At 36.5% G+C, this 24,942-nt stretch overlaps 1 pseudogene; it reads right to left on the minus strand.

The window, feature by feature from the left end:
• Window positions 1-18,759: 18,759 nt before the first annotated feature.
• Window positions 18,760-19,104, minus strand: LOC122736528 (annotated as a pseudogene).
• Window positions 19,105-24,942: the final 5,838 nt, after the last annotated feature.

The following is a 24,942-nucleotide window of genomic DNA, read 5'->3' on the forward strand; positions in this document are numbered from 1 at the left end:
TGATTCAACAATACCATTGCTATGTTTATATCCCAAAGACATACCCCCCAAAAGAGAAAAAAGACATATTTGTACAAAAATATTTATAGAACTTTTTGTGGTAGCTAAGAATTGGAAATAAAAGGGATGCCTATCAATTGGGGAATGACTAAAAAAACTTGTATACAATAGTAATGGAATATTATTTGCTATAAGAAATGACAAGCAAGATGATTTCAAGAAGACCTGGAAAGATTTATATGAACTGATGTATAGTGAAGTGAGAAGAACCAGGAGAACATTGTACACAGTGACAGCAATATTGTTTGATGAAGAACTGTGAATGACTTAACTGTTCTTAGTAATACAATGATCCAAGACAATCCCAAAGGACTAATGATGAATCATACTATTCACCTCCAAAGAAAAACCTGATATTGATTGAAGACAGACTGAAGCATGCTACTTTTCACTTTATTTCTTTTATTTTAGTTTTCTTATACAAAAGGACTAATATGGTAATGCTTTGCTCAGGGAACAGGGATGGAGGGCTAGAATTTGAAACTCAACATTTTAAATAAAATTTTTATTAAAAATAAAAAAGTGCTTTCTGTATTAGCAAAATACCGGAAACAAAGTTGATGCTCATTGATTGGGGAATGACCAAACACATTGTTGTACATGAATTTAATGGGATATTATTATACTGTAAGACTTGATGATGTGATAACTACAGAGAAGCATGGGAAGGTTTAGGTGAACCAAAGCAAAGTAAATTAAGTAGAACCAGGAAAACTATACACATTATGATTACAACAGTGTAACTAGAAAGAATAATAATAAAACTAAATATGAAATTATACAATTTTAGCTTAGTCTGAAAGAAGAGATATGAAAAACATACATCTTGGAAGAGGATCAGGACTTTGGGTGTGGAACATTGAATATGTCTGTCATAAAAATGTATTAGTTGATTTTGCTGAACATTTTTTCCTACTTTTATTTATTGTTCATTATCAGGGGTGGCTCTTGTTGGGAGTGGGGTGGGAACAAGTACAGGAAGAGATACATTAGGAAATGTAAGGGATATTAAAACAAAATGTATTAATAAAATTTTATTTCAAAATATCCACTGCTAGAATTATTCCAAATGTAATATTTCTCAAACCAACACTGAAAGAGTTGCTGACAGGACTTCTGTGATTGTCCTGATTTATAATATAAAGACATTGAAAGTCTTCTCTTTGTGTTGCCTTAGCTCATTCAGTGTTATATTTACAAAGCTCCCACACACTGAACAGAACAATCTGCTTCATTATGACAGTGCATCAGACAATTAAAGGGTCTGTTTTCAGCATGGTGTCCAGGGAATTAAGCACATGACTTGTATTAGGAAGTAATAGCAATTGAACATTTCATTCCCTGCACAGTGCTGAAAATGAATCCTATGCTGTCTAATATATGCCAGTACAATATGATATGATACAAGACAGATCGATAGAAAAGGATGTTAAAGATTAGGATGCAATTCCTGTGCAAAAGAATTGGCAACAGTACTCATTTCCTAGTAATGGAACCTATCTATCTTGTAGCTCCAGTAGTAACAAGACAACTGCACAGTGATGGAAGCTTTAGTCAAAACTGTTCTCTGACATGTGCTACCTGTTAGGAATTGGGCATATGGCAGATTGATGGGTATAGAAACAACTGAAGTAGGAACTTCAGTTTCCCAGTGTTATACCCAGGGCCAAAGGACATTTAAAGTATCTATATGAAGATTTGTGCTTTGACCTGCCAAAAATATTTTTTTAAAATACCCTGCAAAGAGGAGAGAGAGAGAGAGAGAGAGAGAGAGAGAGAGAGAGAGAGAGAGAGAGAGAGAGAGAGAATAGAAAAATAGAAGATGGAGAAATAGGGGAGGGAAGAGAGTGATTGACTGAAGAGTGCGTTAAGTGAATCTCTAGGTGGATAAACACAGGAGACAGAGAAATATAGAAAAGAAAAGATAAGAAGACTTATTCAAGAGGGTACTTTTTTCCATTTCCTTTTTGTTTTCCATTCTCCTTGTCCCCTTCCCCATTCCTTGAATTGCTTAATATTCTTTTTGTTGGCTCTGTTGTGGTGGTCCGAGAGATTGGTCGGCTTTTGCCAGACTGAAGCTATTGATGCATAATACATTATATGGAATAAGAGAGTGACTGTCCTTTGAGGCATGTGTTTTATTATCACTGGAACACTTTGATAGCATTAAATTTCCTCCTGCACACTGAGATGCTAGCAGCATCTTCCTCATATTGGAGTATACCTGTATCTATCTTTACAAGAACAACCAAAACCCTCCCCACCCCCATTCCCTGAAGACATATCTTTGTGGAATCCTATGACATCTTTCTACTGAAATCATATGAACAGCCATAACTTTTCCTTTCTGTTGGTAAAATCAAAGAGATATTAATTAAGGAATATAAATGAAGACCGTGAAACATTTGTGAATAAAAACCAGATACCACTTAGGCATTTAATCAATCAAAAAGCATTTATTAGTGGCTTTCTATGTACCAGGCAGAAATGAAACATCCCCTGCCCTCAAGGGACATTCTATTACATTCTAATGGAGGGGGGGAACAATGTGTACACATGTAAGTATAGAAAATAAATATAAGGTAATTTCAGGGTGGTGGAGGCACTAGCAGTTGGAGCAACCAGAAAAAAACAACACTACTTAATGTAGGAGCTGGTGCTTTAGCTGAACTTTTAAAAAAATAATTTAAAAATATTTATTTATTTAAAGTACTAAACATTTTTATTTATAGTTTTGAGTTCCAATTTTTATCCCCGCTTCCCTCTTTCCCTTCTCTCTTCCAAGAGGAGGTAAGCAGATATGGGTTATTCATTTATGATTATATTAAACATGACCATATTAGTCATTTTGTACAAGAAAAATTGAATAAAAGAAAAAAAATGGAAGAAAGCGAAAAATAGCATGCTTCAGTCTGTGTTTCATCAATATCAGTTTTCTCTTTGGAGGTGGTTAGTACGTTTCATCATTAGTCCTTTGGGATTGTCTTGGAACACTGTATTGCTGAGAATAGTTAAGTTATTCACAGTTCTTCATCAAACAATATTGCTGTCTCTATGCACCATGTTCTCTTGGTTCTGTTCACTTCACTATATATCAGTTCATACATTTAGCTCAACTTTTAAGGAAACTGGGCATTCATTCTAAAGAGGCAGAAAGGAGGGAATACCTTCTAGCATGGGCCACAGCTTGGACAAAGGCATGTTTTATTGAAATGAAGTACTGTGTTTGAGGAACAGGAAAAAAGCCATTTTGGCTGGACCTGAAGGGGAATATCATGTAATAAGTATAATAATTCTGAAAAGGTACATTGGAGTCAGATTGTGAAGGCCATTAAGCACCAGAGGAGTTTGTATTTAATCATAGAGGTAATTGCATTGTTCCATAAATGAAGCCACAAGGAGGGATGATAATACCCTTCCTGTAATAAATGTAAGCTTTTCCCTATCTGGGAGAGGACCATAGCTCTTTCATGCCACAGAGTATCTGTTATGAGAATTTATTGTTATTATTAACATAAAATATTAAAAATTTAAGAAATACTGAGAAAATAGAGATGATAATAAAGGTACTGCCTGTGCACCTAGTCAAAAAAGCCCAGAAAATAGGAGGAAGATTAGAAGATTCCAGAAATTTGAAATAGATGACGAGGATTTTGCCATTGGCAAGGAATCAATATGCATTCCTGGCAAATGTCATTGTCGGGGCAGCCAGGTGGCGCACCAGCCCTGGAGTCAGGAGTACCTGAGTTCAAATCTGGCCTCAGACACTTAACACTTACTAGCTGTGTGACCTTGGGCAAGTCACTTAACCCCAACTGCCTCACTAAAAAATAAAAAAATGTCATTGTCAATGCTAACACTGCACATCAACATTGCTTTGTTGTTCTGGCATAGTATATCATAACCTGTTTTCTGTCATATAATAAGATAATTTAATCAAGACACTAGGACATAGGCTTTAAATTGTCTCTCCCCAACTCCTCCAGGTAATGATGGATTTACACTAATTTATCTGTTCTATTTGTCCAGTCTCTCTTTTTTTTTTTTGACCAATGGTGTGTACTTTCAGGGCAAATGGCTGGAGCAAAGGACCTAGTTTGTGGTTGAGTAGAGTTAGGAGTTTAGTCTGTGTCCACAGAAGAGACTTAAGCTGAGTTCTACCAAACCACAGAATCTTAGATATAGAACAGATATCATCAGAGAGATTAGAGTCTAACTTGAACTCTAAATAAGTATCCTCCCAATAGCCTCCCCTATTACATACCTCCCATCTTCTATTCAAGCAGCAGTAATGATGTGCAACACACTTCCTATTAAAGCAGTTCATTCCATTAAGACTATTTAGATAGCTTTAATTGTCTGGATTTCCCCTATCCTTAAATCTACTTGAAAGCCACTGAATTTTCACATTTATCAAGCACTCATATAATATATGTTCAAGGTACTCAATTAAGTGATAGGAACACAACTGCAAACTATCTGTGGGACTTTAGACAAGTCATTTAAACATTTATAAGTCACTGCTTCCTTATCCATAAAATGATGGAATCAAACTCCATTATCTCCAAAGATTTTTGTGATATTATGACCATCTCTTCTCTGAAAGATCTGATGATCCAACAGGAGTGACAGACAAATACATGTGATACAAAGACAAATACATATGATACAAAGGTGATTGTGACAAGGGAGAAATCTAGAATAAGTACCATCAGAGGAGAGAGATATCACATACACCTAAGTACACAACCTTAGAGTCATCTTTGACCCTTTACCCTCCCTCACCTCCATATACAATCAGTTGCCATATTCTACTTTCACACCTCCCTTCAAATCCAGCTCTTCCTCTCTATTCATATTAATATAGCTTCTGCCTGGGCAAGAGTAGACTGCAGCTAGATGCAACCTCTGTCAGCTAGCTGGAGAACTCTGTTGGTTCAGAGCAGCAGAATTATAGGTTTCCCTTTGATTTGATGTTTCTGTCCTGCAGGCTGGGCATGAGACTCTGCTCTATTCCTGGGGTCTGAGCCATACTACTGTTGCTACTGGCTTCTGAACTTCTTCCTTTCTTGGTATAACGCTAGGGCTTTCCTATCAGGAAATGCCACTCCTATGAACAGGTCCTCTCCTCAGTCTACTCTAGATCTGTGACCTGGAACTGTGAAATGGGTATCAAAGCTGCCAGTTAACACATGTCCTCATCACAGTGTCCCGGTGTGACTCTGCTATGATCTAGGACTTCTTTTTGTACTGGTGTGCAACCTCTACCTAGATTCTGCTGGAGTGCTCCCTGCAGTGTGCTCCAGGCCTCACCAATCTCCAGTGTCTGCACGTGTGTTTGTTTCCTCATGCTGAGCTGCGCTGGATAAAATGACTCACTATGACTTTTTGGGGATTTCCACATTGGGATTTGGTCTGGTGCCCTTTTTGATATGTTTGGAGGAGGCTTGTAGAGGGAAGCGTGGCTATACTGCTTCCTCTCATTTCACCATCTTGGTTCTGTCTCAATATTTTGAATTTGAGGTACTGGTAAGAGACTCAGGTGAAGGTGTCATAGTGGGAAATGTAGGGCCAAGACTCATGGGAGTGGTTAAGGTTTGGTCTTTGAAGCCTAAGAAGTAAATATGATGGCTAAAAGAGTTGAGCAAATCTATCTCTTTCTTCTTTTAGTCTCCCTAAAATGATTATTTTTATTGTTAAGTTGTTTCAGTCTTTGTGACCTCATTTTTCATGGCAAATATATAGGAGTGGTTTGCCATTTTCTCATTCAGCTCATTTTATAGACGAGGAAACTGAGGCAAAAAGGGTGAAGTGACTTGTCCTGAGTGACACAGCTATTAAGTATCTGAGGCTGGATTTGATCTCGGGTCTTCCTGACTCCAGGCTGCTCTATCCACTGAACCACATAGTTACCCTAAATGGATTTAGCTCTTCACAATTAAAAATATAGTGGTGCTAATGTAGAGACATCATGGTATAATGGATAGAGTGCTGGGCTTAGAATCACAAAAGCTAGGATTCAGTTCCTACTGCTGACTTTACTAGCCATGTGAACCTGAATAAATTACTTAGCCTTCATACCTCATATAATCCCTAGGATTTATCTTAATCTAGAATCCTAAATCATTGATGGGCTGCTATCTGCATTGGTGGAAGGAATTTCCATTATGGGGATCTACCCTAGATTATTTACAACTCCATTAGACATTTGTGTAATGACTTCAACAAGAGTAAAATGAGGGGCTCTGTTGGTGGAGAAGAATGAAAAACTGCCACCACTTGCATGTGATTTCTAAGTTTTACTTTTATACTTTTCCTTTTTTTTAATTTCAAGAAACTTTCTTAGTAGTTTAATCTATATATGGAAAAATATTATGGCTAACTCTTTGCTCTCCTGGATGTCCCCTTCTGGCTCCTACTGGAATTAGAGTCAACAGAGGAGGTGAGAAAGTCAACAAAAACATTGGGAATACAAAAGTCTTTTGTTGCTCTGTCTCTGACTATTCCCCTATTCTGCAATAACCCTCTATTTTTAGATTGAATATTTTCTCTCCCCCCTCCTCTTTATCTCTTGGCTCCCAAGGCTTCCTTCAAGACCCAACAAAAATTCCAATTTCTATAAGAATTCTTTGTCAATCCACCTTAATGCTAGTGCCCTCCCTGCAAAATTACCTCCAATATATCCTTTACGTATCTTTAGTTTTTGTACATAGTTTATTTATTTACTTACTTACTTACTTACTTACTTATTTTAGTGAGGCAATTGGGGTTAAGTGACTTGCTCAGGGTCACACAGCTAGTAAATGTTAAGTGTCTGAGGCTAGATTTGAACTCAGGTACTCCTGACTCCAGGGCCAGTGCTCTATCCTCTGCGCCACCTAGCCGCCCCTTGTACATAGTTTTTTGTTGGGGGGGCAGGGCAGTGAGGGTTAAGTGATTTGCCCAGTGTCATACAGCTAGTAAGTGTCAAGTGTCTGAGGTCACATTTGAACTCAGGTCCTCCTGAATCCAGGGCCAATACTTTATCCACTGTGCTACCTAGCTGCCCCCTATATCACCATTCTTACAGTGCCTGGCACTTGCTAGGTGCTTAATAATAAATGCTTGTTGACTTGATGAAATGGCTTTGGTGAAAGTTTATCTAGGATATTCTTTTCATCACTAATTTAGAGCCGCTTGTAGTGATAAATTTGTATAGAAAACAGAAGGGTCTGACCATTAGAGCTTAAATCAAAGTCCCTTCCATCTTGTCTCTGATCATAGTAAGGTGTCCATACATATACTTTGTCCTTTGTGTTTTTCTTCCTCCCATTCCTCATCAACAAAATGGTGGGATAATGACTATTGTATAGTGGTGTTTTCTGGGATTAATCAATGTTCCCCCCCCCCAGATGAAAAATAGTTTACACGTGGTGCTAGCATTATTATTGCTTTAATTTTAGCCACATACTGTGAATAATAACAGATCATTAGAAAAGGGTTTGTGTGTGTGTGTGTGTAAATCAGAAGTGGAAAATAACAAGAAAGTGAAAATATGTTGTTCTTTACATAGTATGACAAAAAAAAGTGAATTTCTGTCACAGTAAAGCTTCCCTATGGAAAATAAAAAGCACTATATGGAAAGTACGGCTATTTTCATGACAAATTTTCCTGTCAGTAATAAGAAAAGTATGGGAGGTGGTGAGAGGTGGTGAAATTGTAGTCTCTATTGCCTGAGCTATTCTGCCGCTAGGAAGACTTGGAGATAGAGGACTGATGAACAGGAACCTGAGGCCCCTGAGGAATGAGTGCCTGCCAAGCTCAAGGGAGTAATACAAGCCCAGAAAAGTCCAAATATGCCTATAGTATGTGTTCCTACTTTGAGACACAGATATTATGGGGTCCTGAGTGAATGATGATATAGTTCATTTCAGAGATATGTGATCATACAGTCTCAGAATTTGGAGTTCAGATGTCATTTAGTCCAATCTGTGGGACATCTGGGTGCTACAGTGTATAGAGCACTGGCCCAGCAGTCAGGAAGATGTAAATTCAAATCATCTAATCCAGCCTTAGACACTTGATACTTATTAGCTATGTGACCCTGGGCAAGTCACTTAACCTGATTGCCTCAAACATCTGGGGCCATCTCTATTTATCCTGATATATATCTTGCCACTGGACCCAGATAGCTCTGGAGAAGAGAGTGAAGCTGTTAGTTGACTTTGCATCGTCCTCCCTCACTTCAATCCAATTGACCGCAAATCTTGACATCAGCTCCTGATGCCATGGCCCTCTTCCAGAATGAAGGACAAACAACAACAAGATGACTAATCTGTACCCTAGGAAGAATCTCTTTTACACCATCCATGATAATTGGTCTTCCAGTATTTGAGTGAAAAGTTAAGTCCACCGGTTCCTGAGGCAGACTATGCCACTTTGGGGTGATTCTAAGTGTTAGGACTTTTCCCCTTGTGTTGAGCTAAAATTTGCCTTTCTGACATTTCCATTCATCAATCCTGGTTCTGCTCATTGGGCCTAAGATGAACAAGTTTAATTCTTTTTCTGAACCTAGTCACTTGGCCTCAGGATAGGCAGCTGGTTTCTGTCTTACTATACCCTGTTCATATTAGGGTTCAACTCCCTGTTAGCCATTTCTGTTTATTTATTTCCAATAAAAAGGCATTTGGACAACTAAATACAGTTAAGTAAATTTTTGTGTCATATACAAATTACTGATAAAACCTCTGTTTAGGAATCAGAGTATTATTTATCAGTTCCATAGCCTTTAAGATTTAAAAAAAGTACCTTTTAGTCAGCAATACCACTAGGAGGTCTATGCCCTAGAGAGATGAAAGGAAAAGGAAAGGACCTATATGTTAGATTAGAGATTTTTGGGAGGGAGGGGGGCAATACGGATTAAGTGACTTGCCTAGGGTCACACAGCTAGTAAGTGTCAAGTATCTGAGGCTGGATTTGAACTCAGGTTCTCCTCAATCCAGGGCCAGTGCTTTATCCACTGTGCCACCTAGCTGCCCTGGAAAAGGACCTATATGTACAAAAGTATTTATAGCAGCTCTTTTCTGTTGTGTCAAAGACTTGGAAATTGAGGGGATGTCTATCAGTTGGGGAATGGCTGAACAAGTTGTGATATATTATTGTGATGGAATACTTTTGTTCTCTAAGAAATGGTGAGCAGGATTCTTTCAGAAAAACCTGGGAAGAGAAATAAACTGATGCAAAGTGAAATGAGCAGAACCAGGAGAACATTGTACATAGTAACAACATTATTGTAGGATGATCAACTATGAATGACTGCTATTCTTCGCAATACAATGATCTAAGGCAGTTCTGAGGGACTCCTGGTGAAAAATGCTATCTGCTTCCAGAGAAGGAACTAATGGAGTATGAATGCCGATTGAAGGATTTTTTTTAACTTCCTTTTTAAAAATTATTTTATTTTATATTTATGGCATAAAAAAGCATTTTTATAACATAGTACAATAAAAAAGATGATTGCACTTGAAATTGCAAATCTACTATGCACAACATACTATCACTTTCAAGTATACAACAAAATTATAATGTACATTTTTTTATCCTGTTACAGTCAATGCAGATTGAAGCACACTTTTAAAAAAAAGTCCTTTCTTTTTCCCTTTTTCTTTTTGGTCTGTGTTTTCTTTTGCAACATGGATAATATAGAAATATTTTTCATATGACTTCACATGTATAATCTATATCAAATAGCTTGCGTTCTCAAGAAGGGGGGAGGAAGGGAGGGAGAGAATTTAGCATCCAAAATTGAAAAAAATGAATGCTAAAATTTGTTTTTACATGTAATTTGAAAAAGTAAAATGAAAAAAAATTACAAAAAAATTTTAAAAAGACTTAAGGGGGCAACTAGGTGGCACAGTGGATAAAGCACTGGCCCTGGATTCAGGAGGACCTGAGTTCAAATCTGGCTTCAGACACTTGACACTTACTAGCAGTATGACCCTGGGCAAATCACTTAACCTTCATTGCCCTGAAAAAAAGACTTAAAAGGGTCCTTGTTTCAGAGATATACCTCATCAGAAAAAACCAGAGATACTAGTGCCAGGACAGAGTATTTGCTTTAGGTAGGTACCCCTTGGGCAACAAACTCACTAAATATTTTCCTGGGGCTGATCAGTGACCCACTCCCAATTATTTTGTCTGTTTTATGTGTGTATAACTTTGTCTACTTGTTGTATGTATTTAATTGTCCTGATCAGACTTTTCAAAAACCTAAGGAAGAAAAATTACTAAACCCTACCTGTACCTTGATCTGCCTAGATTCTGTCTAAGTATACCCAAGATTTTAGTGTAGCCACCTGTACTAGCTTGTCATGATATCTTATTATTTCTCTAAACATACATATGTTGTTCAAGTTAAGGCAGAGTATGGAATAATAATCTTTATCTTATGATGAGCGGATATTCAAGTAAGAATATGAAATTTTTCTTTTTCTATATTGGGTTGGTTGCATGTTCTTAGAGGGGTATTTTGTGGGAGAAGGGAGAAGAAAGAATGTAAGAAAAATTGTAAGGAGAAAAAGGAGGAAGAGAATGTAGAAAAGGAGGAGACATATGAGGAAGAAAACAGGAGAATGAGGGGGAAGAGCATAGGAAAATAAGGAGGAAGGGAAAAAGAAAGAAGAAAAGGGGAAGACTGTGCAAAAAGAGAAGGATATTGGGAAGAAGGAGGAGGATGGGAAGAGGGATGGTTGAATAAATAAGAATACTGTCAGTAGGTAGCCCTTTTTATGAAGCAGTAAGACTGATGACTTTTCTTTCTTTCTTTTTTTTGTTGTTAAGGCAATTGGGGTTAAGTGACTTGCCCAGGGTCACACAGCTAGTAAATGTCAAGTGTCTGAGGCTGGATTTGAACTCAGGTCCTCTTGAATCCAGTGCCAGTGCTTTATCCACTGTGCCATGTAGCTGCCCCCCAATAGACTTTTCTTTTAGACTGATAAATTTTCAAAAGATTGAACAATTTGAATTGTTCAATTTGAAAAACAAATTTGAAAACAAATTAAATTGAAATAATTGAACAAACAAAAACAAATATAAATGTATGGTGTGCAATTAAATTAAATACAATTAAATATAACTCTGGGCTGACATTTTAAAAAACAATTTTGATCATTAGACATTGGGATATGGGGCAGCTAGGTGGCACAGTGGATAGACCACTGGCCCTGGAGTCAGAAGTACCTGAGTTCAAATCTGGCCTCAGGCACTTAGCACTTACTAGCTGTGTGACCCTGGGCAAGTCACTTAACCCCAATTGCCTCACTAACAAAACAAAAACATTGGGATATGGACAGAAGAAATAACACTGGTATTAATTATAATCATTTCATGTAAATGCTCAATTAATGTGAATCATTTGCCATAATGAGAAGACCGAAAAAGCCCAAAAAGCATCTTGGTCAGGCAAAGGTTACCTTCCTTGCCAAGGAGAGAAATATGGCATCTAATGGTAATACCTTTTAAGAATAATAATTAATTTGAAAAACCGTACAGAGAAGGATGGTGAAAGATCATGAATAATGTCACCTCATAAAACAGAGAAAAACAATGGATGGGAAAAAAAAAACAGTCTAAAGACAATTTGACAAGAGAGACCCAACTAAGCAAATTTAACCTAAGGGTATTTGAGGATTAAGCCAGGAGGACAACAGTTAAAAAATGGAAAATGATCTGTAAAACTTTTTATAATAAAGTATACCAGCAAGAAAGAATAGTCTCCACAATTTGACTTTAATATGACAGTTGCAAATATACTTATGAGAGGCAGAAATTTCACAAAAGAGCACAAAAAAAAGAAGTTAGATGAATTCTATATAAAGTTATATAGAATTAGGTGGTTAGTTAGTCTACCAAAACATGTCTCTTACTATATTTGGGGGGGGGGGGTGTGCAATGCGGGTTATGTGACTTGACAAGAGCAGGGTTACATGGCTAGTAAGTGTCAAGTGAGGTTGATGTTAGGCTGCAACAAAGAAAATTAGGTATGACAAACAAACAAACAAACAAAAGCAAAGTAAACAGACAATAAAACCTCACCAAAAACCAAAAACTGAAGTAAAGGATATCATAAAAGAAATACATGACCCAGAGAAAATGGGCTGGTTTTGAACCAAGGGGTTGGCTGACCCATGTGCTTTGCTACTATTCTTGTTCATGTCAGAAATATAAGGAAGAGCCCTAGACTCTTCGTTAAACTCCTGGTGGCAAAATTATGAGAGTAATGAACAACAGTGTCACAGGATTTTTTGGTATGGATGAGTGGTAATCATCATGGTTGAAGGGGGCATCTACTTCAATGAGAACAAAGATCTATTTTAGGAAAGTACATTTTTTAAAGGGTAAAATTAGAATAGTAATAGAAAAAATATATAATAATAAAAATAATAAAATTGGTTTAAATTAAGAAGAAAGAATGTATTCCTCACTTCAATAAATTATAGAACAGACTGTGTTTAAAAGCAATGGAAAAATCAGAAAAAGACCTAATGTTTTTATGTTGCTTCTCATTCCTTAGACTTATATTCAGGCCCTCTGTGATCCAACTAACTTGAACTATTTATTGTTTGGAAACATGAATTGCTTTTTTTCTAATCTTTGTTCATACCCTTTCTTCCCCCGACTTTTGAAATCCTATCCAATTCAACAACTAGCAAGCATGCTATTTCTTCTGTGAAACATATCTGGCTCTCTTCAGGGGAGAGAAATCTTTCCTTCCTTTAAACTCCTATAATTCTTTGTTTTTGTCTCTTGCTATTTACCATATTCTTCTTTCATTTCTGATATGAATGCCTTATCTCCTTTATTAAGTTAGAGACTCTCCAAGGCACGGAATGTTTCTTTTCAAGATTTTGGAGGGCAGATACTTTAATTTTTGTCCTTTTAGTTCTAGCACAATGCCTGGCACACAGTAGGTGGTTAATAAATGTTGGATGATTGCCTCATCCCCCTGTCCTCTCTGGTATCTACCACAGGACACTGAGGGTAGCAGGAACTCAGTAAATGTTTTTGAAAGAGTAGATCAATAAACAACATGATTCAACATGCTTGTGTTCTTGAGGATTTGGGGATACTTTAGTATTATCAAATGTGCTTTCATTCATTTCTAAATATACAGGGTCATGCTATTGACCCTGTGACATTTCTAACTTCTTTGTAGCCATGTGAAATTGAAGCATGAAGGGTAAGTCTATATAGAGTACATGCTGTTAAGCTGTGCTAATTAATGTTGCAGAATTCAGTGATCAAAAAATTAAATTCTAGACCTTTTATGGAAGATTAAGTCTTTTTCATATGACTGCTTTGGCTTCTTTTAGGATCATGTAGGAGGGCTAGAGAAGGTGAAGGAAGCACAGTGATTTTTGTGAGAATGCACATTGCAATTTTTCCCATTTATAAAATAGCTATACAGTATAGCTGCTTTATTTCTTTGTACAAGTGCTTTGTATTCATGATTCCCTTGAGGAATAAGTAGCTTAAAACTCCTTCACATTACAATAAAAACAGGAGCATACTGGGCTGAAGCATACCATCCACACATGCTAAATAACAACAACAACAACAATAACAACATTAATAATAATAATAATAATAATAGAGGTTGTGGCATAGTGAGCAGAGAGACATGGTGGGAATTAGGAAGACTTGAGTTTAGATCTCACCCCTGACTCCATGATTATATTACCCTGTGCAAGTCATTTAACTTCTCAGTAAAAGAAGCAATTATTTAAAACTGTAAGTTGGAGAAGAGTTACCAATATGAACTGATTGAGGGAGTTTCTTTCTTTGGAATTATCTATACCAGTGAAATCACAGACTAAATCTTTTTATTACTATTAATAATAATAATTAATAATAATAATGACATTATAAGATTAATTTTGGATGCTTGCAATTTTTGAGGTATGCTAAGAACTTTATGTATGTTATCTAATTTAACCCTCCTAAAAACCCTTGGAGGTAGCTGCTATTATTTCCATTTTTGATGGTAGATGATTTATTCAGGATTACAGAGCTAATAATTATCCAAGGTGGGGTTCAGAACCAGGTCTGACTCCAGGTTTAACTTTCTATAGCTACTGTATTATGCTGCCTCTTTGTTCTTTAATAACATCTAAAACTATGTTTACTAATGATGCATTACCTATATATATATTTATATTTATAATTGGTATATTTGTGTATAAATATAATATATTTATATTATACTTTATGTAATATATACTTACATATACTTTTAAATAATAATAATAATAATTATTATTATTATTTTGGTGAGGCAAATTGGGGTTAAGTGACTTGCCCAGGGTCACACAGCTAGTACGTGTCAAGCATCTGAGGTCGTATTTGAACTCAGGTCCTCCTGAATCCAGGACCAGTGCTCTATCTACTGTGCCACCTAGCTGCCCCCTACATATACTTTTATAATTGTATACTAGGTATCCTGACATCATTAATGATGAAAAACTGGGCAGCGTTTTAGGTACACTGCTTATGTACATTGCAAATGAGAAGTTACATAGGTAGATCTATTTCTACACTCTGATTCTTATATAGTCTTTTCTCATTCTATAAGTGCCAGGTTAAGGTAGAGCACAGGTGGCAAATATTTGCTATATGAATCGCTGTAGGCCAGTTGGTCTATATTTGTTGGTGAAGACATTGATATCTGGACTGCTGATCACAATAGCTAGTCACAGTGGGTAGGCATTGGGCAGGAAAACTCTAAACCATAAGAAAAAGCATCTTCGATGCCAGTGTTATTTTCTAGGCCATGCCATCTGGTCTTTAGGTAATAGCAATGTGTTGTTGCCTACTGTAACAACACTATGGGAGATTTCTAAGGTCATATTGTTAGCACTCAATATAATGTAGAAATTATGGAAAGTACTGCAGGTAGGCTATTGTCTTTATGATGTGTGTTTAGTATGAAAAACATCCTACCTACCTGTCTGACCAAGAGTCCTGTATGTTAATTCTGCATAGGAAAGAAATAAGATGAACATCTGAACAGAGTGCTTACCAGCTCTCTGCAATGACATTCCTCACGTCTTTAGAAACCTTTAAGACTGGATATAGAAGAGATGGGGCAGCCATGTGGAGTAGTGAATAGGGCCTTGGAATCAGGAAGACTCATCTTCTTGAGTTCAAATTTGGCCTCAGAAACTTACTAGTTATGTGACCCTGGAAAGTCACTTAACTCTGTTTGCCTCATTTTCTCAATTATAAAATGGAGAAAATGGGAAACCATTCCAGTATCTTTGCCCAAAAAAAGTCCACACCCAAATGGGGTCATAAATAGTCCAAAACAACTAAAATGGAATCAACAACAACAACAGGAGACATGAGAATGAGTTTTGCTTCAAGGTTCATAGTATATTGTCCTTCTTGTTCACTATCTACTCCTTTTCTAGCCTGCGGCATCCTGCAGATTTCGTAGGAAGCCTCAATATCCCACATGGATGATAGAATTTCCACTGTGGATATGCAGAGATTTTCTCATATTTGAAAAACTTGCCCCATCCTTTTAGAAAAGTCAGTAGATTAGAACCAAATGGATGCGTGGACCCATAGAACACTGACTAATGAATGAATATCATCACTGAGGCAGGGCTAGAATGGAGAACTGCTGTTCTAGTCAACATTTTTGTCAATGACATATAAAAGCACAGATGATATCTATATCAAATTTTCAGATGACAAAAAATTGGGAGTGATGGCAACATGTGATACAATTTGGTCACCCCAGGCTAAAATGTGAGAAATGTCACCTCCAAATCAATGTATTCTCCTGGTTCTGCTCACTTCACTATACATCAATTCAGGCCTTCCCAGGCCTTACTGAAGTCATCCTGCTTATCATTTCTTATAGAATAATAACATTCCATTACAATCATGTACCACAGCTTGTTTACCCATTTCCCAATTTTGATGGACATTCCTTTGATTTCCTCTGATAGGCATGAAGTAGTACCTCAGAGTTGTTTTAATTTGCATTTCTCTGATCAATAATGATTTAGAGCATTTTTTTCATGTGACTATGGATAGCTTTGATTTCTTTGTCTGAAAACTACCTGTTCGTATACTTTGACCTTATCAAGTGGGGAATGACTTGTATTTTTATAAATTTGACTCAGTCATATATCTGATAAATGAGCCATTTATCAGTGATACTTGTTACAAAATTTCTTTACCAGTTTTCTGTTTACATTGTTTTCATTTTACATTGGTTTTATTTGTATAAAAGGTTTTTAATTTTATATAATCAAAATTATCTATTTTACATTTTGTAATACTCTCTGTATCTTCTTTGGTCCTAAATTCTTCCTCTGGTCATAGATCTGACCAATAAACTATGTCATTCTCTCTTAGTTTGCTTATGGTATCATCCTTTATGTATAAATCATGTACCCATTTTGACCTTATTTTAGTATACAGTGTGAGATGTTGGTCTATACCTAGTTTCTGTCATTGGGCAACTAGGTGGTGCAGTGGAGAGAGCAATGCCCCTGGAGTTAGGAGGACATAAGTTCAAATTTCACCTCAGACACTTACTAGCTGTGTGACTCTGGGAAAGTCACTTAACCCCAATTGCCTTAAACATTCAGGACCATCTCCAGTTGTCCTAATATCTATCTTGCTACTGGACCCAGATTGTTCTGGAGGAGATAGTGAGGTTGCTGTCACTGTGCACAACATTCTCCTGGTTCTGCTCACTTTACTATACATCATTTCAAATAAGTCTTTGAACCTTACATAGCCCTCCCTCACTTAAATCCAATTCAGTACATGTAATGACATCACCCTGATGTCATGGTCCTCTTCAAGAATAAAGTACAAACAACAAAAGTTTCTGTCATACTATTTTCCAGTTTTCCCAGCAGTTTTTGTCAAATCATGAGTTTTTGTTCCAAAAGCTTAGATCTTTTGGTTTATCATATACTAGATTATTATAGTCATTTACTATAGTGCAATTCATACACATTCTAGTCTATTGATCCACCACTCTATTTCTTAGCCAGAACAGAATGTTTTGATAATTACCACTTTATAATACAGTTTGAGATGTGGTACTGCTAGACCACCTTCTCTTACATTTATTCATTGATCTGCTTGATATCTTGAGCTTTTTTTTTTCCAGATGCAATTTGTTATATTTTTCTAGCCCTATAAAATATTTTTGATAGTTTGATTGGTATGGCACCAAATAAGTAGACTGATTTAGGTAAGATCGCCATTTTTACTATATTGGCTCAGCCTACTCATGAACAATTAATGTTTTTCCAGTTGTTTAGATCAGACTTTATTTGTGTGAAATGTATTTTATAGTTGTGTTCATACACTTCCTGGGTTTGTCTTGGCAGGCAGACTCCCAAATATTTTATAATATCTACAGTTAATTTAAATGGGATTTCTCTTTCTATCTGTTGTTGTTGGATTATGTCGGTAATATATGGAGATGCTGATGATTTGTGTGGGATTTTGTATTCTACAACTTTGCTAAAGTTGTTAATAATTTAAAGTGGTTTTTTAGTTGATTCTCTAGGATTTTATAAGTATAATATGTCATATGAAAAGAGTTATAGTTTTGTTTCCTCATTGCTTATTCTAATTCCTTTAATTTTTTTTTCTTCTCATAGCTATAGTTAACATTTCTAGTAATAGTAAATAATAGAGGTGATAATGTGTGTGTTTGCTTCACCCCTGATATTACTGGGAAGGCTTCTAGCTTATCCTCATTACAGATTATGCTTGCTGATGAGATAAAATATTATTTATCATTTTAAAGTAAGCTCCATCTATTCCTATGTTCTCTAGTGTTTTTAATAGGAATTGGTGCTATTATTTTGTCAAAGGCTTTTTCTGCATCTACTGAGATAATCGTATGATTTCTACTGATTTTGTTACTGATATGGTTAATTATGTTGATAGTTTTCTAATATTCAACCAGCCCAGCATTCCTGGTATAAATCCTAAATGGTCATAGTGTACCATCCTTGTAGTATATTGTCATAGTCTCTTTGCTGGTATTTTATTTAAATTTTTATCAATATTCATTAGTGAAATTGCTCTATGATTTTTTTTCTCTGTTTTGTATCTTCCTGGTTTAGGTATCAACATCATATTTGTGTCATAAAATGAATTTGGTAGGACTCCTTCACCTATTTTCTCAATTAGTTTACATAATATTAGGATTAATTGTTCTTTAAATGTTTGGTAGAATTCACTTGTGAATACATCTGTTCCTGGAGAGTTTTTCTTAGGAAGTTCATTGATGGCTTATTTAATTTCTTTTTATAAAATTGGGTTATTTAAGTATTTTATTTCTTCTTTTGTCAATCTGAGTAATTTATATCCATCCATTTCATTTAGATTGTCAATTTTTTTTTTTTAGTGAGGCAATTGGGGTTAAGTGACTTGCCCAGGGTCACACAGCTAGTAAGTGTTAAGTGTCTGAGGTCGGATTTTAACTCAGGTACTCCTGAATCCAGGGTGGGTGCTCTATCCACTGTGCCACCTAGCTGCCCCTAAATTGTCAAATTTATTGACATATAATTTGGCAAAATAGTTCCTAGCAATTGTCTTAATTTCTTCTTCATAGGTGGTAAGTTCACCCTTTTCAATTTTTTTTAGTTAAGCTTTTTATTTAATGTTTCAAAAATATATTTAGTCAAACAGACCAAAGCCCATGTCATCATCAGACTCCTCGGGTTCTTCTTTTTTTGCTTCCTCTTTCTTCTCCTCAGCTGGGGCAGCTGTGCTAGCAGGAGCAGCACCTCCAGCAGGGGCAGCACCACTAGCTGCTGGGGCAGGTCCACCAACTCCTACATTGCAGATGAGACTTGCAATGTTTACATTGTTCAGGGCCTTTGCAAATAATCCAGGCCAGAACAGTTCAACATTTACACCTGCTGCTTAAATGAGGGCATTAATTTTATCCTCCATGACCGTAACCTCATTGTTGTAAAGGATGAGAGCAGAATAGATGCAAGCGAGCTTGGAGACGGCCATTTTGGGAGCTGGATGAGGAGAGAGTTTGTAGTGGTGCTAGTCGCGGGCTGAAGTGAGGATTCAGCCCAATGTGGCCTTAGCTTGCGAAGAAGAACCGAGCACTTTACAGACAACTGAAGAGCACCGCTTTCATTTTTGATACTATTAAGTTGGTTTTGGTTCTTTCTTTTTTTGATCAAAATAACCAATGTTTCATTTATTTTATTTTTTAAAAATAAAACCAGCTTCTAGTTTTATTACTTAAATAGTTTTCTTACTTTCCTACCCCTTATTACTAATCAAATCAATGGTTACTTTTATTGAGTTATGGTATATGATTGTAATGGAATACTATTGTGCTATAACAAAGGATTGTGGGGAGTGGGGGGCTTTTCAGAAAAAACATGAGACTTATATGAACTGATACAAAGTGAAATAAGCAGTACCTGGAGATCATTGTGCATAGTAATAGCAATATTGTAACAATGATCAACTGTGAAAGATTTAGCTACTCTGATCCATGAAATAATCTAAAATAATTCTGAGGGCCTCATGATGAAAAATGCTATTCACTTCCAGAGAGAGAATTGATGAAGCCTGAGTGCATATTGAAGCATATTTTTTCATGTTATTTTTCTTGCTTTTCTTTTTGCACCATGGCTAATATAGAAATATGTTTTGCCTGATTTCATATGTATAATTGATGTCTCATTGTTTGCCTTCTTGAAGTCTGGGGAAGGTGTGGAAGGGAGGGAGAGAATTTAAAACTCAAAAACTTTTAAAGAATGTTAAAATAAATAATTTAAAATGTTCACTTGTATTGAATATTTAGTTCCTCCCTTAATGCTCTAAACTTGATTATTATTTTTTAGAACACCGCTATGAAATCTTTGAGAAGGAAGCCAGATAATGAATTTGAGAATGGGGGATGTCTTTTCAGGGAAAGGTCTATAGGGGTAGTTTCCCCGCTTCCCAGGTACCTTCCCAAGTTATTATAAGGATAACACTAGGTACATGACCGGGGTAGAAGCACAACCATTGTTTTGTTTTTTTAAAGCATGGATAACCTATATGTAATACAAAGCAGGAGTGAACATATTCAAAGCTATCTATAGTCACATGAAAAAATGCTCTAAATCACGATTGATCAGAGAAATGCAATTTAAAACAACTCTGAGGTACCACTTTATGCCTATCAGAGTGGCAAATATAACAAAAAAGGAAAATGTTGAATGTTGGAGGGGATGTGAGAAAACTGGGAAACTAATCCACTGCTAGTGGAGTTTTGAATTGATCCATCCATTCTGGAGAGCAATTTGGAACTATACCCAAAGGGCTATGAAACTATGTATACCCTTTGATCCAGCAATACCACTGCTAGGTTTTTATCCCAAAGACATCCACAAAAAGAGAAAAAAGACCTAATTATGCAAAAATATCTTTAGAAGCTCTTTTTGTAGTGGTTAAGAATTACAAATCAAAGGAATGCCTATCAAAATTGGGAAATGGGTAAACAAGCTGTGGTACATGATTGTAATGGAATATTATTATGGTATGAGAAATGAAAAGCAGGATGACTTCAGTAAGGCCTGGAAAGGCCTGAACTGATGTAGAGTGAAGTGAGCAGAACCAGGAGAAAATTGTGCACAGTGACAGCAATATTGTTTGATGAAGAACAGTGAATGGTGTCTATTCTCAGCAATACAAAAATCCAAGACAGCCCCAAAGGACTAATGATGAAGCATAATATCCACCTCCAAAGAAAGAGCTCATATTGATTCAACAGACTGAAGCATGCTATTTTTTACTTTCATTTTTTTTCAAAAAAAACTAAGTTTTCTCATACAAAAGGACTAATATGGTAATGTTTTACATAATTGCACATATATAACCTATATTTTATTACTTACTGCCTTAGGGAGAGGGAAGAGAAGGGATATAATTTGGAACTCAAAACTTTAAGTAAAAAGCTTTATTATAAAAAGTAAGGGATATGAATAGAGACTGGACCTGTGATTTTATTGATAGAAGGACTAAGAGAAGGAAGTTTATTTTAAACAACCAGATTGGCACCTTCTTTGCAGTTTAGGATTTTAACAGCTAGAGACCTGAGAGGATAGTGACTTGCCCAGGGTCACACAGCTAATACATATCATAGATGGAATTTGAACCCAGGTCTTACTGACTCTGAGATCCTCTATACCTGACCACCTTTCAATTACTCGTAATTAGAAAAAATGCTTTGGGTCATTGCTACTATTTTCTTTAGAGGTAATTACACCTTGCTCATCTCAATTCCATTTTGTCTCTAATTAGCTCTAATTTACTTCTAATTGTTAGGAAGCCTGTCCTAATTAGCGTTGTTCAAAAGTAGAATGTGGTGCCTCAGGGAGTAGTAAGTTGTCCATTACTAGAGGTCTTTGAGAGTAGGCTGAGTGACCATTGGTTAAGGATGTTCATAATATCATAGATTTACAGCAGAAGGGAGCACAAAGGTCATGTCATCTAATGCTTTTCTTTTACAAATGAGGAAACTGAGGCCCCCAAAAGATTGTGACTTTCCCACTATTTCACAGGTAATAAGTTCCATAAATGCTGTATCTCACTTCCTCTCATGGTAGAGGGGACTCATTTTAGCTATGGCTCAGACACTATGTTTTCTGAGGTCCTTTTCAACTAAGATTCAATAATTACATGATCCTAGATGACAATTTAGTAGAATTGCATTCCATTTGAAAAGTTAACAAATATTTCTAATAAACTTATTTTGTGCAAGGTGGGAATTTAAGATAAAACAAAGCAAAACAAAACAAACAATGAAATAAAACACTCTTGTTCCTCAGGAGCCTATATTCTAAGAGATTTAAGTGATGATACAAAATGCATATGGGGAAATAAAATTAAAGGTATTTTGTGGCAACCTGCCTAGCGGCTTGTGACACACATGGGCATTGTCTTTCCACCAAATTGTTTCAGAATCTTCTAGGTTCACGTTGATGGGTTCAGTGTTGTTATGAAGTTGTAAAAATGATTAGAAGCATTATATAGGCAGGAAAAAATGTTATCTCTTGATCAGGCGTGATGTATCTATAGTTTCTAAATGAATACTAATTGTTGCTAAAGGTGACCAGCATATTGACAATGGCTATAATCAGACTACATATTTTCTAAGGTCTCTTCCTGTTTTAAGAATCTATATTCTGTCCTTTGAATTCTTTAATGTGAAAACTGATAATTGACTTTAGTAAAAACAAAACTAAAAAATGTGAATGCCAAATTAAAAAAAATCCTCCTTTAGAGTTTTTTTTTTCCTTTCTAAGTAGATCCTTTTTTGGCCTTGATTAAAAACTGTTTGACGGTTGAATAGAGAAGAAAGTTAGTAGAATAACCATTTCCAAACAGAAAAAACAGCCTCCATTCATTCACAAACCAGTCAAAATGTTAGCTTTCCTCCACTGCCCTTCTCTTGACCTTACTCTTTGATGGCATAAACAAATACCTGAAGAGAGTGAATGGTAGTCACATTTTCATACAGATGGTGGCCTAGCCAGATGAGTCACCTATTGCATTACTTACTTGGCTGGTGGTAGTGGGGCTGTACTGTTTCCATATCTGGAGCCAAATTAGGCAGTTACTGGGCTAAAAAGGCTAAACCTGTTTCTATGAGCACTCAAAATGGACTCCTCCAGCATCCACCCTTTGTCCAGCTGGCTTTTAAGACAGCAGTGTGCCATTTTCCTTTCACAGATAGGACCAATGGAAAAATATTGATATTTAAGAGAAAAAGAGTGGGACTGGGAATAATGTTTCACTAATCCCCATAGCACTTGAGAGGCTCACGTGTTGAAAATCTCTTTTTTTCTTTCTTTTTTTTTTTCCATAACCCTCCCAGTTACTTCTCACCTTCTTAATCAAATGGACACATATAGGTCATGTATTCTCTCTATAGGTCTTATTCAGTAACATGTCTTTATCTGTTACTTGTTCCAAGTTCTATCCAATTTTCTCTTACTTTCCAATGTGTTTTGTTCTCACCAGCCACTTCTGTTTGATTACTGCCATTCCTGCTCTGATTGTAATTCTTTGCTGATGAAATTAACCTTTTACTCCAAATAACAGACTGTGTCCCAATGACAACCCATGGCTTCCTTTCTATTTTGTCCCCATAGTTACTTATTGTGCTTCTTTTCCATCTCCTGTTGTGAGACTCATGTTAAGAATTTTAGTTTAAAAAAAGCATTGAACTACTAAAATCTAGCTGCATAAATAAAAATTCTCTTCTTTTGGGTATGGTTTGAGACTGACTCTGCTTAGTCAATTATATATAAAATCTGTTATCAACTTTGGAAGGCTTTAGGATATTTTTTAGGAGTAGCGAGTATACAGAAGGAAAGGTTTTGGCTATGAAATCACAGAATTGCTGCTGAATATAGGTATTATCTTCCAATATTAAATGCAATAAGGGAAGCAGCATGGCCTAGTGGATAGAACATACTAGTGTTCAGTTGCTTCCTCTCAAATACTAGTTGTGTCCCTTAAGCCCTCCCCACCTCTTTCCTCTAGATACTCCCCCCACACCTCCACCCAATGCAATGCTTGTTTCCTCAGTATATTTAATAGAGACAGAATTTCCAATAATCTTGTTCTCCTTATCCTCCATTTGTGTAACATCAAGGCTGCTCATGCCATCACAGTGAATGAGAAACAGCCTGGACATCTGAGAAGCACAAAGAAGACAGAATTCCTGAATTCAGGTGTCCACAATTTCAGTTTGTTTGAACAACCTTTAAAGAAGGTCCATCAATGCTTCCTGAATCTCAACCCTGACATTCTTTACTGGAAACCTTAGGACCTCCCAGATCTTTTTTTTTTCCTCAAATAAAACAAAAAAGGCCACATGTGATAGTAATGTTCACAGATTGTTTTCCCCATACAGGAGATGCCAGGATGCAGCTGTCCGTTTTGGCTGGGAGATGGTAAAGTCTGCTTGCTCTCAATTATTCAAGTCCATTTATGTACTTGATGCCAAGTTGGGTAGGTTTCTATTTAGCTTTTTTCCCCCTTGGCTTCTGAAATAAGAGTCTCAGGTTGAATAATACTATCCCTAGGCAACTGTGGACAATCAGCCTTGAGCCTTTGAAGTGGGGTTTCTCATGCTTTCAGAGGAAGCAAAAACCCGGCATCACTGTCCGTGACCCTCCTTTCTGCATAACCCATCCTCTAAACAGTCTGCCCTAGAGATGTCAGGTTCTATAGAGCTCTTTCCCCAAGGAGCCTGACTTCCTGAAGCAGACTTCTCTACACCTGGGTGATTTTACTAGCCACAATCTGCTCACTTGCAACACATAAACTAGGAAATCTATCAGCGATTGAGCAGGCTGATGTAGCCCCTGGCCGATAGCACAGACATTGCTGTTAGTTGGGTACTCACAGCACTAGTCATCACCTCTTCTCTTTCAGCTTGGCTATTTATTTTATTTTATTATTTATTTATTTGTTCTTTCTAACCCCTGAAGCCCCAAGTGCTGATTGCAACAACTGATTGCCTTGGTTGGCAGAGTGAACTATAAAATAACTGAGTCTCAGGTCTGACTAACTGCGTGCATAAATACATTGTCACACCAGCCAACTCCTGCCTGTGGCTATGTCAGCTGAGCCATAGAGAGACTTTTTTCCCCTTTCCTTTCTCATTGATTTTTTTTTCTTTTTAAATTTCTGTGAAACCAGGAATGGGACACAGCAGGCTTGGAATGGTGCCAGGATCCTGATGGGCCAGAAGAAAAGGCAGAAAATAAGGAGTACATTGACCCAATTTATTGGACAAAATGCACTAGAGGTGACAATACAAGCTACCAAGGT

The sequence above is a fragment of the Dromiciops gliroides genome, chromosome 1 (genome assembly GCF_019393635.1).
Source record: "Dromiciops gliroides isolate mDroGli1 chromosome 1, mDroGli1.pri, whole genome shotgun sequence".
NCBI classification, from domain to species: Eukaryota; Metazoa; Chordata; class Mammalia; order Microbiotheria; family Microbiotheriidae; genus Dromiciops; species Dromiciops gliroides.